Here is a 6,722-nt window from a genome sequence, read left to right on the forward strand (position 1 = left end):
TCTCATTATTTTTTTCCTGCTGCAATTAAGCTACAAATCATACTTAAGAAATGGAAGGGTGACTGAATTAGTCAGGATTCGTTCATAATAGGCTGACCCTGGAAAAGTCATCCAGGAGAGGTCAGATGTTTGCCAGGTCCCAAGAGCACAAACTGGGAGACAAACAGTGTCTCCTCGCCCAGGTTTCCAGGTTAGTGGACTTTGTGCAACTGAGAGGTTCCCTCTGTGTAGCCGCACAATTAACCCACTCGATACCTTTATTCAGCCTCAGCCAGAAAGCAGAGAGACCCTAAGGAGACTGGATGAGGACTGAGGCTAACTTGGTCCTGCTTCCTGGACCGACAGCTGTCAGGCTGAGGATCAGCTTTTTGATTTTGTGAGTGAGTAGATCTGAGGAATGAATGGGACCAGTCCCAAGAGCTGAGACTCTGGGATAAAAGGGTTTCTACCCTGCTGGAGTGAGTAGGTCTTTCCCATTTTTAAATTAACTTTTTATTAAAGTGTAATATATACGTAGAAAAAGTGCACATCTGATGACTTTTCAGTCTGTGTAACTGGCAATCAGATCGATGCGAGAGCTCGCTGCTGGGGAGAAGAGGGAGACAGGCTTTCAGCTTCGAGGGTCTCACATGGGGTCAAAGGTTGCATAAATAGTGCTAACCCAAACGAAGCCAGGGTGTGGAGGCACAAGCACGCTGCCCTATAGGCAGGACACACCCACGCCATCATCTCCTGCTGACTATCGGGACCTAGCTCTTGCATCCTGGGACCTGGCTGAACTTCCTGGCCCCCTGGCAGTTGTGTAGATCAGGTGACCTGATCTGGCCAATCAGTGTGAGTGGGTATAACCTGGGTCACTTCTTGGGGAAAGACTTAATGACTGGTCTGAGACTCTCCATAGCTCTCTCTCCCTCTGCAATGGTAATCAGCAATGGTTGAAAAGGAGGCCACGGATGGGGGAAAATGTGGAGCAGAGCCCTTGGCTGACCTCAGGGGACAGATGAATGAGTACTGTTTTCTTTTAAACCTCTGGGATTTTAGGGTTGATTGTTAGCGTGACAGAACCACGCATATTTCTACTGACACACATCCTAGTTCTGCTAACCCTTGGGAATATGTTTGCTGATAACTGTGATATTAGCTGGTACCCAAGGCTGGTCTTTGGGAGCAATAACTCATTGCATTTAGCAATTGCTGAAATCAATAAGACAAGTGGCAGCTGGTATCTTTATCTTCCAGCCACCGTAGTAAACATGCTGACGATCTACAATGCATCATCCCTGAGCCTGCTCCTCCCCATTCCCATGACCTAGCCAGTGATGCTGTCTCTTAAATCTGTTTCCTCTTCTCAATTCCTCATCCCCATAGCCACTGCCTGGGGTGAGGCCTTGCTGAGGACTAACCTAGATGTTGCAATGGCCAAGGTGGCCTCTGCCTCCAGCCTTGCCCTGACACCTGCCCTTAGTCCCTCCCCCACATCACATCTTCCTAAAACACAAATCTGACCATGGCTACCCCACTCACTTCCCTCCTTAAGATCCTCTTATGACTCTCTGGGCTTACCACAGGGCTTTTCAAGTGAGGCCGCGCACCCCTGTGGTAACACAGACTGACTCTAAGGCCAGTCTGTGTTTAATCTGAGCTCCACCACTTGTCACCTGTGTGTCATTGAGAAAGTTACTCACCCTCTCTGTGTCTGTGCTCCTTCATTTATAAAAGTGAGGCTAATACTAATAACAATGGATGATAATAACACCTACCTCATAGGTCATGGTGAATATTAAATGCGTCAGTTAGTTAAGGCACTTAAACAATGTGTTCCAGCAATAGATATTGCTGCAACTATAAAATACCCCAAAACATAGTGGTTTAAAACAATGACAATTATTTTATTATTGTCCTTCACATTTCTGGGGATTGATGGGGCTCATCTGGGCAGTTCTCATTTGTTCTCTCATGGGTTTAGTCAGAAAGTGGCTGGGGCTAGACTCATTCCTGAGCTTCCTTGCTTATCTGCCTGACAGATGATGTTGACTGTGTACTGGGTTCTTAGCCAAGTGTCCAGATCGTAACACCCATATTTGACCCAGACTCACTCAGCTGCAGCACCCACGCTTGGCCAAGTCTTCCTTCCAGCATGGTGGCTGGGCTCTAAGACTGAGAGTCCCGAGAGAACCAGACAGAAGTTGCATCCACTTTTATGACCTAGCTTTGGAAGTCACGCAGCGTCAGTTTCACAGTAGCCACGGATTCACAGGCCTCTTGGTGCAGGGGCTGTCAAGGTCACGTTGAAACAAGAGCCTGTGTGATGGAAGATGCTATTGCAGCCACCTTGGATAATACAACCTGTGGCACAGTGCCTGACAAGTGACAAGTGCTCAATGAATGGTAGGGGTATTATTGTTGTTTTTTTAGAAATGCAATCTGCATTTGAAAGCTCAGCAGTGTGTGAAAGAGTTAAAGACAGAACAGCTGGGTGTAGGAAAGGGGTGCAGAAGCCCCCACTTCAGCCTTCAGGAAGCTCCATGAAATTGTCAGGTCTCTGCAGCACCCAACGGATAGCCACTGGGCTCCAGGGTCTAGTCCAGACTCCTAGGGCTGCATACGGATGCTGGCACTTGGCTCCTGTCTGCATCTCTAGTTCTAGCTCTTGTTATATCCCCACTATACCAATCAGAATTCTTGGTTACAAGCAATAAAACCCACTCTTGTGAGTTTAGAGAGAAAAGGAGATCACTAAAGGGTGTTAGCAGCTCTCAGACCCTTCAGGAGAGCCAGGGGTGCAGGCTTGGAGTCTCCTGGGTAGGAGCAGTGGCCACATTCCAGCCCAGTGGAGGGCCTGGTGCCTCTGCTGCTAAATAGGACAGGAGGCTGGTGTGGGCGATGGTGGACATGGCGGGTTACCCCTGGGATTGCAGTCACCCTTGTAGGAGGAAGCCTGCAGGGCTAGTCCAAGAGCCGCCTCTGTCATCACACCACTGGCTTCCAAAATGAAGCCTCCCTCGGCTGAATCTGATTGGTGGACTCAAGGTCATATGGCTGTACCTTAGCTGGAAGGGAAGCCGGGAAAGAGCTGCTGGCTTCTACCTTGGGAAGGCTGGGGTTCCTAAGAGGGGAAACCTGAAATATGGGAAGTGTGTGCTAAGGCTCTGGGAAGTTAGGGAGCCACACACAAATGTCCTCCATTTCCACATTGGTCCCTTTCTGGTCCCATGAAAGTTCTAACATCTCTTCGCTGGCGTGGCTCCCTCTCGTGTCTCCTTCTTGGCCTTGTTTCCTGGTAATCTCAGGTCTTTTTCCCTCCTCAAAGCTCTGCCTGCTTCCTTCTCCTGCCTCTCCTGCGTTTGCGTCCCACCATCCCTATACAGACCTCCATCCCAGCATCCGCAAAGGCCACCTGCTCATATGTATTTTCATATCTGTCCTTCCCCCAGACTGAGCCTCTAGGGCAGGCTACATTTTTCCCTCTCTGAGTCCAGCATGCATAGCCAGGAGCTGGCGCACAGTAGGTGCTCTGTGCATGTGGGTGGAGGGATGAATGGTGAAGTCCACATCACAAGGTCTTGTGCTCCCACCTCAAAGCCAGGGACCTGGAAGCGCTTACTAGATGTGAAATCTGAGGCTTCTAAGTGAGCCCACATTTATGATGCTGATGTTCTTTTCAAACTCCACAGAAAACAGTATCCCAGGAGCTCTTTCCACCTAGGATAGTACTTGGGGCTCAAACCAAAAGGAAATACCCTGAACGGAAATGGGAGCTGCTCCCTGGCTCAATAATGGTCTCTCGATTGGGGGGTGACACTGCTTTTCTGGCTAAACACATTTTCCTCCCGAAGGGTCAGGGAGTAGGTAAGAGGCTCAGGCTCATCTGGTTTCCTCTCGATTCCTTCCGACGTCTCAAGGAGAAGGGCCGTGCTGTTGGCAGGAACTAGGAGTGACTCTGGCACTCCATGAGTGATTACAAGTGAGGCCATGGATATTTGCGTAATGAACCGAGAGTGCTTTCCAGGAAGCTGTCAGACAGTTTCTCCAGTCGACATAGTCTTCACATTTAATGGCAGATGACAGTGTTTATATAAAAGAAAGGAGAACAAGGAAGGCATATGGATGCCCCCTCCCTGCAATCTGTCTCCCTTTCATTCCTTAGCTTCCATCTCCTTCAGCCTTCACTGCTGGGCACTGGGGTGGGCCAGGCCAGGCCTGAATTTGGGTTGATGCAGCAGATGTTCATGGTCTCCAGAGGCCAGTGATGCCTGCAAGCAAGAGACAGGGTCAGAGGACAAAGGTTGGCCTTAAAGGTGGGGAAGAGGTGGGGTATGTGTGTGTATACAGATGCACTTATTACTTGTCCTGTAATTACTCCAGTGATGCCTGTCTACACCCTCATCTCAGAAAGTACCCCCTAGGCTAGGCACAGTGGCTGATGCCTGTAATCCCAGCACTTTGGGAGGCCAAGGCGGGCAGATTACCTGAGGTCAGGAGTTCGAGACTAGCCTGGCCAACATGGTGAAACCCCGTCTCTATGAAAAAATACAAAAATTACCTGGGTGTGGTGGCAGGCCCCTGTAATCCCAGCTACTCAGGAGGCCGAGGCAGGGAGAATTGCTTGATCTTAGGAGGTGGAGGTTGCAGTGAGCCGAGATTGCACCACTGCCCCTCCAGCCTGGGCTACAGAGCGAGACTCCATCTCAAAAAAAGTACCCCCGTATACAAGAACACCTAGAATTAAAAAAAAGCAATAGATGCCTTTCAGTATCCCTGCCCCACATTCCTCAGTCCTTTCCACAAACCACCGTTGACATTTTAGTGGTTATTTTACAAGACTTCCCTCTATGCCTTTATGCTCTTCTATGAACAGGGCTACAGGTTTTCACAGGTGGGACTCGAGGATTCCATCCTAAAGCGTCTGGATTTGCCCTCCCCTTGTCTCTATTACCCCAGTGATGATCTACTTTTTTCCCCGTTCCTAAGCGCTGTCTCCAGCAGGTCCCATGGCTTAGCTTTTTCTAGTCACTCTTGGATAATAAAAAGTCCTCTGCCTACTAATAGTTAATGTATATGTATATGGTGGTATGGTGAAGGGGTTTCTCTGGATGGATACAGGAATAAGAATGTGAATGAGAGATCGTGGCTGCCTAACTGTCTGCAAGCCTTCGTGGGGAGTGTTCACTAGAGACAGGCTTTGCATTTTGAAAAAAATGGAAGATCCAGCAAAGTTACAAGAAATTGCCGTGGAAGGAAAAGAAGTCTCCAATGTCACAGGAATCTCAATTCACAGGTCGATGCCCAGATCATTTGAAATGTCGCTATTTAACTGAAGAGGAGAGATTCAGGAAGCAGCTCTGAAAAGTTGACCAGCCTTTGCCTGAAGAAGAGTGTAGCATGATCAGGTTTGCTTGAAGGTCAGTGTCACTGTGACCAGCCTCAGCCAGAAGAACAATGCAGAACAACAGTGAACTCCTTTGCCATCCCAAAGAAAAGTTCAAACATCAAATCAGAGAGCCACAGAAGACTAGGAACAGGTACAAGCTAAGCGTGCTAAGAAACAAGAATGTGAGAGGAGAAAACAGGAGGGAGAAGAAGCTCAAAGCCCCTACAAAAAGAAAAAGATGGGAGTGCTCAAAGTATGGAGCCCAGGGCTGAGTGTAGCGGCCCATGCCTGTAGTGACAGCATGTTGGAAGGCCGAGGAAGGCAGATCACTTGAGGCTGGGAGTCTGAGACCAGCCTTGTCAACATGGCAAAACCCCATCTCTACTAAAAAAAAAAAAAAATTATAATACAAAAATTACCCGGGTCTGGTGGTGCACGCCTGTAGTTCCAGCTACTTGGGAGGCTGAGGCACGAGAATCACTTGAACCCGGGAGGCGGAGGTTGCAGTGAGCCGAGATGGCGCCACCGAACTCCAGCCTGGGTGAAGGAAAAAAAAATAGAGAAAAAAAAAATGAAACAAAGAGACTAAAAAGGGCCAACCAAATTTAAATTCACAAATGGAGTATCTTCTTCAAAAAATAGAAGAAAAAAGTTAAATTAGACATTGTTCTTACAGGTGAAAATATCTGCTGTCTCTTGGATTTTTTTGTGTATGTAACAGGTGCTTCCCAACAAAGAGCTAAATTTGTCAGCATAGCTGCATTGCTAACTCTACTAAACAGAAAGTGCGCAAATATTTTTGTTCTGGTAAAAAAATAAAAACTTTTTCTTTCCTTTTTTAAATTTTATGTTTTATATTTTTAATTAAAATTTGTTTTTCTTTTCCTTTTATTTTGTTTTTTAGAGATGGAGTTTTGCCATGTTACCCAGGCTGGTCTCGAACTCCTGGACTCAAGCAATTCTCTCGCCTTGGCCCTCCCAAAGTTCTGGGATTACAGGCATGAACCACTATGCTTAGCCAAAAAGAAAATTTTCTATATATGTTTCAAAAAATATTATGTGCAGAGTATGTATGAAAGCAGATTGCTGTTGGGGGTTAAAAACAAGTAAATGTTGAGATTCGACACCATGTTGTTATTTAAAGGAAATTTTGCTTACTTTAAAAGACAAAACAGGTGAGTTTTTTTTGTTTTAAACTTTCAACAGCCAACTTTGAGATTCTATACATATTTCCTACATAAGCTAAATGTTGTTGGGATGGCTCATAAATAAAACAGGATATGAATGAAAAAAATCCTTTGTTTAGTCCAGTGTCATAATGAAAACATTGAATTCCAGCCAAAGATAAACT

General features: G+C 46.8%; 1 pseudogene; it reads left to right on the top strand.

Annotated features, from left to right (window-relative positions):
- The first annotated feature begins 3,480 nt into the window (after positions 1-3,480).
- On the top strand, positions 3,481-6,027 carry LOC116456225 (thyroid transcription factor 1-associated protein 26-like; annotated as a pseudogene).
- Positions 6,028-6,722: the final 695 nt, after the last annotated feature.

The sequence above is a fragment of the Hylobates moloch genome, unplaced genomic scaffold (assembly GCF_009828535.3).
Source record: "Hylobates moloch isolate HMO894 unplaced genomic scaffold, HMol_V3 SCAFFOLD_16, whole genome shotgun sequence".
In the NCBI taxonomy this organism is placed as follows: domain Eukaryota; kingdom Metazoa; phylum Chordata; class Mammalia; order Primates; family Hylobatidae; genus Hylobates; species Hylobates moloch.